This window comes from Marmota flaviventris, chromosome 5 (genome assembly GCF_047511675.1).
Source record: "Marmota flaviventris isolate mMarFla1 chromosome 5, mMarFla1.hap1, whole genome shotgun sequence".
Classification (NCBI taxonomy): Eukaryota; Metazoa; Chordata; class Mammalia; order Rodentia; family Sciuridae; genus Marmota; species Marmota flaviventris.
This window is the reverse complement of record NC_092502.1, coordinates 25179876-25193153: the sequence shown is the minus strand read 5'-3', so window position 1 is coordinate 25193153 and position 13278 is coordinate 25179876. Positions and strand designations below refer to the sequence as shown.

At 40.3% G+C, this 13278-nt stretch overlaps 1 non-coding gene across 1 annotated transcript; it reads right to left on the bottom strand.

Moving 5' to 3' along the window:
* Positions 1-580: 580 nt before the first annotated feature.
* Positions 581-653, bottom strand: Trnav-cac (transfer RNA valine (anticodon CAC)). Its single transcript has one exon. It is a non-coding gene; the product is annotated as a tRNA-Val (tRNA).
* Positions 654-13278: the final 12625 nt, after the last annotated feature.

Sequence of the window (13278 nt, the reverse complement as noted above, 5' to 3'; positions counted from 1 at the left end):
AGTTGAGTTCTATGCATGGTGAGAGATAGGGATTTAATTTCATTTTGTTGTATATGAATTTCCAGTTTTCCCAGCATCATTTGTTGAAGAGGCTATCTTTTCTCCAATGCATGTTTTTGGCACCTTTGTCTAATATAAGATAATTGTAATTTTGTGGGTTAGTCTCTGTGTCCTCTATTCTGTTCCATTGGTCTACCAGTCTGTTTTGGAGCCAATACCATGCTATTTTTGTTACTATTGCTCTGTAGTATAGTTTAAGTTCTGGTATAGTGATGCCACCTGCTTTACTCTTCTTGCTTCTTATTTTTCCAGATGAATTTCATGACTTCTTTTTCTGTTTCTATGACGAATGTCATTGGGATTTTGATTGGAATTGCATTAAATATGTATAGTGTTTTTGGTAGTATAGTCATTTTGACAATATTAATCTGCCTATCCAAGAACAAGGTAGATCTTTCCATCTTCTTTAATTCCTTTCTTTAGTATTCTGTAGTTTTCATTGTAGAGATCTTTCACCTCTTTCATCAATTTGATTCCCAAATCTTTTATTATTATTATTATTATTATTATTATTATTATTTGGTGGTGCTGGGGATTGAACCCTGGGCCTTGTGCATGTGAGGCAAGCACTCTACCAACTGAGCTACATCCCCAGCCATTTTTAAAGTATCAATTTTTTTCTGTCTTTTCTTCCAATTCTTTCCTTACTCTTCTCTAAAAAAGAAAAGTGATTTGATAGTTTAGTAAGTGGACCTAACTCTCCTGAAGGATTAGAGAGCTGGAAAGTTTAATATTTTAGCAATATATGTGATTCACATGTGAATATTGGATATTTTTGTTCTTTAAAAATATTCTCTAGGGGCTGGGGTTGTGGCTCAGCGGTAAAGTGCTTGCCTAGCACATACGAGGCCCTGGGTTCAAATCTCACCACCACATATAAATAAATAAAATAAAGGTATTGTGTCCAACTACAACTAAAAAAGTAAATATTTAAAAAAAATATTCTCTAGGGGCTGGGGTTGTGGTTCCGTGGCAGAGTGCTTGCCTAGCACTGGGGAGGCCTAGGGTTCAATCCTCAGCACCACATAAACAACAACAACAACAACAACAACAACAAATAAAATAAAGGTTAAATTCTTAAAAAAATGTTTTCTAGGTCATGTGTCCACAGTGATTCCAGCCCTCACTCTCTCTTTCTCTATGCTGCTCTTTCAATGATGTAAAGAATTCCTTTCACTTTATTATGCAGAACAATTGGATCTTCTCTAGCTTCTACTTTCTAACTTGACCCTGGATTTTCTTTATGTAACCAAGGCCCACTCTTCTTTTGCTGTAAGAAAATACCCGAGACCAGGTACTTTAGAGACAACAGAAACCGATTCCTCTTAGTTCTGGAGGCTGGAGGTCTAAGACAAAGGCACTGGCATGTTTGTTATCTGGTGGATGGTGCTCTCTACTTCCAAGATGGTTCCCTGCTTGCTATTCCTCCCAGAAGAGAGGGCCACGGTGACCTCATATGGCAGAAGAAACAGAAGGGCAAAAAGGGGCTGAACTCATTCCTTCCAGACATGCTATGAGGACACAGCTCTCACAGCCTGACACCTCTCAGGGTCCCACTTCTTGACACTGCTGCACTGGGGTTAAGTTTCAAGATGAGTTTTGAAGGGGACACAAGCATTAAAACCACACCCCCCTGGAATGCTGCCCTTTCTTCCTGTGATCCCTTCAAGGCCTGTGTTAAGAGATGGGTTGAGATGGGTGGGTTCAGCCTGCACGAGCTTGGCCTACAAGGTGTGTTCTTAAAGGTCACTGGTGTGGCTGGGCCCCAGGAAGGCTAACATGGAGAAGGGACCAAGGGAAACATGTTGTATGCTCACCTCTCATCTTCTGGGACCTTCCAAAAGCTAAATACTAGTAGGTTACTCACTTTTTTTTTGGGAAAAAAAGTGCTTTCACCTGCTCCACAGCCCCATTCTAAATAGCCAGAGAACATGAAGTCATCAGGCACAGAAGGCCCATACACAAATGGCACTTTCTGCACCTTAAACTTAATCGGCCTTTTGATAACTGAGATATGTCACAGAATCCAAAACGAAGAATCTCAGGCCCAGGTGGAGGTCAGATGGTTATTAAAGTTCTGATTCTACACTTCACAGCTGCGCTTCATCCGAGTCCCCACATGCATCAATATGGAGGTGATGGTTCTCACTTCCTGAGGCTCCTGGAGGACGAAAGGGATCATGAAAGAGGGTGACGACGGGCCAACAGACTGGTTCATAGGATGGCATGCTACACACTTACACAAAGAGGAAGAATGTTCACCCTCTGTTTCTCCATGGCCTGCAGGCTTCAGCCTCTGCCAGGGACCAGGACAACAGCGGTCTTCACCGGGAGCAGCCTGCCTGCCACGGGGACCCTGGCCTCCAACACAGAGGTATTCCTCTCCTTTTATTTATTTATTTTTTTGTGTGCAATTGGCATTGGGATTGCTGTTGATACAAAAGGGGTTTTTGGAGCCTGCCTTCTTTACCCGGGGTCTACCTGTTAGAGGATCAGATGTGCACAGAAGTCATGTGAATTCTCCGTATGTCCCAGCGGAGTGTCGAGAGGCCGTCTAAGTATCCCCTGTAATATTTTGAAACAGGTAAACATGAGTGTTATGACGGAGGCTGTGGCTACTTCATTAAAGAGGCTGTTTCAGTTCAGTTGTTCATTTCTGGAGACTGATAGGAAAAAGTAGCATAGAATAAAATAACTTTATTTTTATGGTAATTTTTCCCATATTTTATGGGTACATTAGAATTATACAAAATAGTGGGACTCATTGTTACATATTCATACATGCATACAATGCAACGGCAGAATTTGGTGGCTATTTCCCCTTTCTAAAATAAAATAACTTTAATTCCATGTAAGGATCTCAAGGTATGCTAAACTGCAATTCTTTGCAATCTTCTCAACTGTCTAATCTTCTATTTAGTGGGGCTCCGGGTGGTATTTAACTGATATTTTGATGCTAATACTAAAGTTTGATAAAGACATAACGATGAAACTTTTTTTTTCTCTTTTTCTTGTAATACTTAAACTGCAATTAATAGCTGAATCTAGATGATTACTGGGTCACTAGTAAAGTATTTCAGAGTGAACCCAACGATGGCTATTAACAAACTGAATGGAGAATGTAGTTGATTCAATCAATTAAAGGAATGATTAACATTTTAGATTGAATAGGAAAAAAAGTTCTCAGGAACAATATTAAAACCCAGCACTTTCTTGTACCGAGGCTAAAAATATTTCTTTGAAACTGTGCCCTGTACGTTCTGACACCAACTTGGCAGCATGGTGTGACAGTGTGTTCACGTCCTCTCTGTGCTCTGGGGTTGACTATTTTAGACTTGATCTTTTGCAGAACCTAAGAGAAGAAACCAAGTTATTTGTCAACTTGCTGCATTCCCAGGACTTTCTAAAATGATAGCTGTGGTGATAAAGGAAGCTCAAAGCTTTCATTCTCTCAAGCTGTCAGCTGAGACCCCAGGTGACAATTATCCATGGATATGAGAGGCTATGAAAAGCTTTCACTATTTCTGGCTCAGGAAACAAATGAAAAGTTATAAGTAAAATTCTTACAATCCCCAGTTGTGATTCTTTCAAAAAGTGGGTCTTGGATTTCAGGTATGTAGACCCCTACTTGTTTAGAATTGGGCTAAATCAAAGTATGATAGCAATGGTGCTGGCACAGGACAGAGAGTGAGGGGAGCAGTGGCAGGATTTGATTTTCGCCCCCAATGGGTGTAATTTACTAGAGTTCCGTATATTTTTTTCTGTCTGATGTGTTATCAATAGTATGCACTTTCGAATTAGATTACCTGACCTTTTTAACACTCAACAATGGACTGAAAATGAGCTATTGAAGAATTTAAAATATAAAGAATATTTTCCCAGAGATCTGACACTGATATAAATGCCTCCCAACAACACAGGCAAGTCCCAGCCAAAATACCATTTACCATAGGAAAGGCAGCAGAATACAACATACACTAGTATGGCAGTAGGTAAAAAAGTGGATGTGTAACCGCTGTGAATCTGCAACATGTATATAGGGTAAAAATGGGAGTTCATAATCCGCTTGAATCAAATGTATGAAATATGATATGTCCAGAACTTTGTAATGTTTTGAACAACTAATTAAAAAATAAAATGCCTATCTTAGAAAAGAAAAAAAAATCAAAAAACAAAAAACAAAATACCATTTACCATTTTGCTGTTTGATGCTACTAAGGCATAGCAGAGAAAGAGTCCTTAAAACCAGAGTCAGAGCACAGGATACTGGACTTGGAAGTTGAGGAGAAAACCAAACTCAGCCTCAGTTTCTCCTACACTCTCACAACAGGTTTCTGACATCAGATGTTCCCTCCCCACAAGCAAGCAAGGCTGCAGGAGTGGGCACCAGCTGTCCACCCACTGACCCATGTCAATGCTGACATTGTCTACTTGGTCATGATGTCATTGTGTCTCACATCTTGAGGGCTCTGTCCCATAAGCCTGTCCCCCTACTTCAGACATGAGTGGCCAGTCCAGGCCTCTGGAACTTCTGAGCAATCAGCTATAAATTGGGGTTCCTATGACTCCCTTCTGGAATTTATTGATCTACTAGAGTGGCCCAGAGAGCTCAGGGAGGCACATTCACCAGCTTATCTTAAAGGCTACACCAAGATTTCAGATGAAGAGATTCAAAGCGGAGGTATGAGAGAAGGGGCCACTCTGGGTACGCCACCCTCCAGAAAAGTCCCTGTATTCAGCTATCCAGAGCTCCTGGATGCCTGGCCTTTGGGTTTTATGGAGGCTTTATTACATAAGCATGCTTAAATCATCTACCAACCCAACCTGCAGCCCTCTCCTCTCCCTGGAAGGTGGAGGATGGGCTCAAAGTTCCACCCTTTTAATTCAGCTGTCCTCTTTCCAGTGACGTCCCCAATCCTGAGGCTACCTGGGGTCTTCCACCATCAATGAACTCATTGGCATATGAAAAGACACTTCTCAATTCGTAGATTCCAAAGATTTTATGAGTTATAGGTCAGGAAATGGGGACAAAGACCAAATACAGATTTTATAATATCACAAAGATCCTTTGAGACCATTTTTCTGTAAACTAACAGTACATGTTAAGTCTTGTGGGCTCTATGGTTTTTGTCTCATTGATTCAACGTGGCGTAGGTATCATGAAAGCACTGTGGGCAGTTCTTAAACAAATAGCATGGCTACTTTCTAATGCTGCTTCATTTACAAACGTGGTATTTGGATTTAGCCCATTAATTGGCTGTGGTTTGGTGACACCTACTCTAGAGAAATGCTTTCAGTTACAGAAGGGGAAATAGTCAAGTCCACATGTATTTAAAGTACTGCATGGTTCCAATATGAATCGTCCCCACCAAAACTCATGTTGAGGCTTGGTCCCCGCTGCGGTGGTGTTGAGAGGTTTCATGGCCTTTATGAGGCGATTTGGTCATTAAAGGGATTCATGCTTTATTGGGTTTTCTAATCTCAAGGGACTAAATAAATGACTGTGAGAATGAGTTTTATAAAGTGAATCTGGCACCTTCTCTCCCTCACCCCTACTTCTCTCTCTCACTCTTGTCTTTTCATATTTCTCTTTGTACATTCATGCTTGCTCTTTAGCTATCTGCCATGAGTCCAAGCTGTCCAAAGCCCTCCTCAGAAGCTCAGCAGATGCTGGCACTTTCCCAGCCTCCAGAGCTGTGAACCAAAACAAAAACCTCTTTCCTTAACAAATCCACCCAGTCTCAAGGTATTCTTGTATAGCGCCAGAAAACAGACTAAGACAAACCCTTAGCATGGTGCCTACCATGTGGTAAATATTCAACAAATGGTAGTTATTTTGATCATTTGGAGAGTCTTTTCCCAACAAATGATTCAAGGGAGATGGGAGCTATAAAAGTATTATGAATAATGACCATGACAGTATGCCTGTGTGCTTATGTTAGGTACATATACTTACTATGCTTGATTTTTTTTTAAATATGAAGGAAATGTTTCTCTGCTAGGAAGGATTTGGAGCTTTTCCCTGATTTTTTTGTTGTTAGATTTGTAAAAATACAAACTGTAATATGCTAAACATGGCACTACTCTTCCAAATTTAGTTATCTCATTTGGTTCACTAACTACTCCAATTCCATGTTCTCATCCACAGAATATACCCCTGAAATCCTACGTGGGCTTCTAAGATAAGACTCTGTTATTTTGCCATCTGATCTCTCTCTCCCTTCCTTTTTTCTTACGTTTCTATCTTAAATCAGGTTAAAACACAGACTCTGGGGTATAGTGTATCATTTTGAGAGACACTGAATGTTGCTAAAGTGACTACAGAATTATGGGACCATCTCAGCCTCTCTCTTTGCTGTTAATATAGTGATATTTTACAGTTAATGTTGGTGAAGTGATGGAGATAAAAAGCAATATCTGAGTGCTAAATGTTATTACTAAGAAAAGGAGAAGCAGAATAATTCTTTTTATATGTGTCCTTAGCCACCCCATCCTAAACCTACTATCAGCATGGAGTTTCATAACTTTAACGGTTCCTTTAATAATATTCAATCAAATATGAAGTTAAGAAAATGAGGCTCGCTGACTTTCTCCCATTCTGCCTGAGCCGATGTTTTAGGCAGAGTATTGATAATATTTCAGTTGTCATGAAACCGACTAAACAAATGGTATGAGAATTTCTTCAGCACTGGCCAAGTGCTAGGGTTGAGTGAGGGCGGGCTCTGCCAAGGAGAAGTGACAGACAGGAGGTAAAGCAGCATGCATGTGATAGAGCCCTGGTGGACGTCCATTGCTATTACAGGTACGTACTAAATTGTTGGAGTCGTTGGAAAGTAAGATCTTTTTCTACCTCCTTTGGGTTTCTTAATAACAGCTTTATTGAGATATATTTCATACCCCCTACAATTTACCTATAGAAAGTCTTCAATTGATGGTTTTTAGTATGCTCACAGAGTTGGGCAACCAGCACCATCATCAATTTAAAGACATTTGGTCATTTTTGTCACCTCCTATAAAAAACCTGTACCCATTAGCAGTCAACCCTCTTCCCAACATGCACCTGGACCTCAGGCCCCCCACTGATCTTTTTGTGTCTATTATCTGCCCGTTCTAGACACTTCCTATAAAATAGAATCATATGATCATACAATCTGTTGTCATTTGGGATGGACGTCTTTCCCCTTAGTGTGATGCTTTGGGGGTTCATCAGTGTCTTAGTATACATCAATTTTGCATTCCTTTTAATTGCCCAATAATGTTCCATTGTGTGAGTGTCTCATCTTTTTAAATTTTGTTTTAGTGTACCATCTTTTATGTATTCATTCATCAGCTGATGGGCATTTGGTTTTTTTACCACTTTTTTGTATGCCTATGAATAATGCTGCTGGGAACATTCCTGTGCAGGTTTTGATAAAAATGTTTACAGTCCTCCTAGGCATATATCTAGGAGTAAAATTGCTGGGTGACATGGTAACTCTGTATTTAACTCTTTGAAGAACTGCCCAATTGTTTTCCAAAGTGGCGACAGCATTTTGCTTTTCTACAAGCCTTGTATGAGGGTCCCTATTGCTCTAAAACCTCTTCTGTACTTGTTATTATCTTTCTTTTCTATTACAGAGTGATTTCCTCCTGGTGTTGATTTTTCACTTTCCAAATAAATAATCATGTTGAGATCTTTTCATGTGCTTGTTGACCGTGTGTGTGTGTGTGTGTGTGTGTGTGTATCTTTTTGAGACATGTTCTTTTCTTTTATAATGAGTTTGTAAGAGTTCTTCAAATATTCTAGATACAGATATTTTCTTCTATGTGTTGCCTTTCTACTTCCTTGATGGGGTCTTTTAGCACACACACAAAAAATTAACTTGGATGAAGTTTTTATCTATCTTTTATTTGGTTGCTTGTGCTTTTGGTGTCATTTCTAAGAAATGGTCACCTGATCCAAGGTAATGAAGATTTACATTTAGGTTTTCTTCTAAGAGTTGGCTGGTTTGATCCATTTTGAGTTCATTTTTTTTGTGGTGTGAGTTATGAGTTCATCTTCACTCTGCATGTGGATATTCAGTTGCAACAATACCATTTATGAAAGAGTTTATTCTTTCCCCATTTGAATGATTTTAATCAGATAGTCACACATATATGGGTTTCTTTCTGGACTCTGAATTTTATTCCACTCATATACCAGTATATCCTTGTGCCAGTTCCACACTGTCTTAATTTTTGTAGCTTCAAAGTCAGTTTTGAAATTAAGAACTGTGAATCCTCCCACTGTGTTCTTCTCTTTCAAGACAGTGGTAGTTATTCTAGTTCTCTTGAGTTTTTGTGCTCCTTTGGGTTTTAAGGGAGTGTGACAAGGTAACTTCTGTCCAAGCCAAAATTTTAGTTCCTTTGAGAGGTTTATGAACATAGTAGTTCTAACAATATGTCAAGGCCAAAGAAAATAGGCAATTCAGTCTGTATTACCATAGTATAGAAATGGCAAAGTTATTTAAAGGTCAGATTTTCCCCTCAGCACGATGGGCTGCTCATATCTCAATTTTATTATCATACAGAAAGAGACATTTTCCCAAGTGCTCATACCGTCTTTCTAATTATGCACAGCACATCTGAGTTCTGCATTAAGGATCATAATTACGACTCTAGCCTGCATTCTTCGTACTTAAATGCATCCTTCTAAGACTGGCTCTAAATGAGTTTACTTTGGGGGTTCCTGCCAATGCTGTGTGGCCTCAAGGGGATGTTGTTGGAGTTGGAGATGTGGCATGGAAACCTTGAGGAAATGCTACGGGAAAGCCCGAGATAATTTTGAAGAGAAAGAAACTCAAATTTAGATTCTGCTCATGACACTTGTGATCCAGGACTTCTGGGTTTTTTTTGGTAGCCACCAGAAAGTAGTTGTCATATATTGGTGACATTGGAGATGCAATGTATTTGTTGAATAACTATTTTTGTTGTTTTAGTCTTTTTTTTTCTGCTGTGACCAAAAGACCTGACAAGAACAATTAGAGGAGGAAGTTTATTTGGGGGTTCACAGTTTCAAAGTCTCAGTCCAAAGGCAGAACATCATGGTGGAAGAGTGTGGTAGAGGAAAGTGGCTCAGGACATGATCAGGAAGCGGAGAGAAAACCCAAGCTCAGCTCACCAAATACAAAATATATGCCCCAATGACACACCCCAATGACCCACCTCTTCCAGCCACATGCTACCTGCCTTCAGTTAATCCCTATCAGGGGATTAATTCAGTGATTGGGTCAAGGATCTCACAGCTCAATCATTTCACCTCTAAGCCCTCTTGCACTGTCTCACACATGAGCTTTTGGAGGACACCTAACATCTAAACCATAAAACCTGCTATGTGCGAACTCTGCTTTATGATATATCAGATATGATGATGAGGGCATATTTAGAAATCCAAAGATATGAACAATTATGAAAGTGGAACAAGATGGCACTGAGTAAGACCCTCTAGCTATTGTATCCCACCGAAACATCAATTTGAACTGTTACTCATGCATGAAAGTACCTTCACAAGAGCTAAGGAAATCATGTGAAAGAACACAGCACCTGATTTTAACAGAATAAAAAGAAAAGACACTTTGAAGAAAGCAGGAAGAAAAGAGGGGCTGTATAACCCCTTTCCCAAAAACTCCAAGCAATACAGCATGGAGAGAGATCCTCTAATTGCAGGAAAAAAAAAGAATTAAGCCCTGACCTAAGACTTGCAACCCAGTACCAGGCATGCCATGGTAGAACCTAGCTAGAACCCTGTGGGCACTGCTTTCCAGCCAGGGACTGCAGGCTGAAGCTCTGGACCTGAGTAACTTAGGTGGCCAAGGTTCTGCTTCTTCTATGCCCACCCCCACCCCTCCACTCCCCCACCTCATGCAACATAGCCCAAAGCAAGACACTGTCTACTGAGGGGTAGGAAGGGAAGTCAGCGTAGCACTTTGCCTGTGACTCAGTACCTGGACCATTGTGCAGTGAGACCTGGCACCCAGACAGAGCACAGTGGTCTCTGACCCTGGGCAAGTGCTCACAGATGGAGCCTGTGGACATGCCCCCTCCGCAGATGAAGAACGGTGTCCTGGTAGGACAGACTTGTGCTTCGGCTCACAGCACCATCAGCCAGAGTGTGACCTGGAGCACATCCCAGAGTCTGTGCAGATCCCAGTGGTCATGAGACTTAGGTGAGGCCCAGCTTACTGTCAGCTTTGATGGCCGAGGGATTGCCTTCCCTGTCTTTCCCCCACCTCAGGCAGCTCACATGGATATAAACTCCATCCGTTGGGGGGTAGGACAGGGATAAGCATAGAACTTTGCCTGAGAATTCAGTGCCAGGCCAGTGAAACCCACCAGTAGGTGGATTCCAACAGTCCCTGTCCCCAGGCCAGTGCCCATAGAGATTCTGGACCTGCTTTGGTGCCAGGCAGAGACCCCCGACCCATTTTCATGGATTTCTATTCTGACCAGTGTTACTTGTGGCTGGCTGCAGTAGCTGCAGGTCATTTATACACCACAGCATCAAGCAGCCATAGCAGCATAGCCCTTGTTCCTGTCCCTGTGTGGGGCTGGTCTCAGCAGGCTGAGAGCTCTGAGCATGACCCAGCATTGAAGCCCTGATGGCCACCGTACTTCCCACTCCATCCCTCCTCCACCTCCAAGCGGAACAACACGGAGACAGTGATTTTCTGCTTGGGGGAAGAAGAGGGAGATAAAGACCAAATTGCTGCATAGGAACCTGTGCTCAGTCCCTCCACAGTGAGGCCAGAGCCTGGTGATGAGTGGTCACAGGCTGGTGAGGTGTCTGGGCCGAGTTCAGCCCCAGGTGGAGGGGTTGTGAGTAGACTACCCTTTCTAGCCACTTCCCTAGTTCATGCTGAACAACATACCAACTGCAATTTTGGGACAAATTTGAGGAAGGGATGCCCTGTAGTTCTGAAATAGTAGAAACAAACCAACCACCAGGGTTCCATGTGGTCCTGAAATAGCAGAATGGACCAGAGGCTCAGAGAAAACAAGCAGTATGGTTGGATTTTTTTAGAAGGTTAGGCACAAAGAAAGCCAGATTAGAAGACTGAAATCCATACCTAATCCTTCAATGCTCAAATGATGTCGTATGCAAACCAACACTAAGAACTTTCAGGGCACCAAGACCTCACCTAACAGACAAAATAAGATGTCAGAAACTGACCACAGAGCAATCAATATATGTGAACTCTTGGACAGGGAAGTCAAAATAGCTGTTTTAAGATAGCTCAATGAACCTCAAGAAAACACAGAGAAGAGAATTAAGTACTCTAGCAGAGAAAGTTAACAGGGAGATCAAAGTAATTATAAACATTGAACAGAAATATATGAGCTGAAGAGTACATTAAAAACAAATAAAAATGTGGCAGAAGGCATAAGTCATAGAATAGATAGATCAAATAGAAAAAAGAATCAGCTCAAAGCTAGGCTGTTGAAAATACATAGAGAAGAAAAAAAATAATAAAGTAGAAGAAAAAGTCTTACGGGAAATTTGGGCAGCATTAAAAGAACAAAAAAATCAGCTTATTTGGGTTCAAGAGGCACTGGAGAATGTCAAAGGGGGAGAGAGATTATTCAAAGAGATAATAGCAGAAAAATAGAGAAGGATACAAATATGCAGATGGAGGAAGGTCAAAGGTTATCAGATTCTCAACCTTGTCTACTCTGAGATACATTACGGTCAAACTCTCAAAGGACAAAGGCAAAGAGAGTATTCTCAAAGCAGGAACAGAAAATAAACAAATAATACACAAGGGCGCTCCAGTTCACTGGACACAAGAATTCTCAGGAGAAACCTTACAAGCTAGGAGCGAGGGGGATGAGATTCTCACAGTAATGAAGGGGAAAAACTGCCACCCAAGAATACTACACCCAGCAAATCTAACCCTTAGAAACAAGAAGAGATAAAGACATTCTCAGTAAAACAAAAGCTGAGAGAATTTGTTACCATCAGACCTGTCTTTACAAGAAATAGTGAGGGGAGTTCTTCAAACTGGAGGAGAGGCTGAGTAAGGAGCACACGTCAGAGGCACAAAACTCAGTGGTAAAAGTAACTATACAGACAAATTCAGAATGCCCTAAAATCGCAAACACGGTGCACAAATACCCAAATCTTTAGCATGAAGGCTAAAAACAAAACACCAATTAAAAATAACAATGACATTAATATATTAAGAAATAGGCAATATATAAAGATATAAAATGGGTTATAAAAATTCAAAATGCAGATAGGAATGGAGTACAAGTGTAGAGTCTTATCTATTAGTATTTTTCTTTTTAAATATCTTTATGATCAATATTAACTTACTACCATTTCAAAATAGGTCGTTACAAATACAAAAATTTCATTAACCTCATGGAAACTACTAAGCAAAAATCTATCACAGATACACCAAAAGTAATAAGCAAGGAATAATAAAAACACTTTAGAGAAATTCAATTAACCACAAGGTAAGACTATGAGAGAAAGGAACTATAATAAAACTAGGGAAAACAAGTAACCAAATGGCAGTAGTAAGACCTTACTTAATTGCTGTCCTATGAGCTGAAGAGTACATTAAAAACATTAAAATGTAAATAGTTAAATTCTCCAATTAAGATACAGAGTGAATGAATGAATTACAAAAACCAGACCCAACTATATGCTGCTTTTAAGAAACTCATTCACCTCTAAGTCCACGTATAGACTGAACAAGAAGGGATGGTAAAGATATTCCACAGAAAGGGAATACAAAAGAAAGCAGCAGTAGCCATAATTATATAAAATAAACTGTGAATCAAAAGCAGTAAAAAGTGACAAGAAAGTCATTTATAATGATAAAAGGGTCAATTCAGCAAGAGGAAATAGCAATTGTAAATACATATGCACTCAATTTCCAGAGCACCTACATTTATAAAGCAAATATTTCTAGACCTAGAAAGAGAGAAATGGACTTTAGGCCAGTAACAGCTGGGGACTTCAACACCCTGCTTTTGTTCATGTACAGATCATTCACACAGAAAATCAATAGGTACAGAAGAGTTGACCTGCACCCTAGACCAAATGGACCTAACAGACATCTATAGAACGTTCCGTTCCATCCAACAACTGCCGGATACACATTTGTCTCAATAGTGTGAGGAACATTTTCCAGGATGATCACATGATAGGCCACAAACAAGTCTCAATAAATTTTAAAAAAATTGAAATAATAT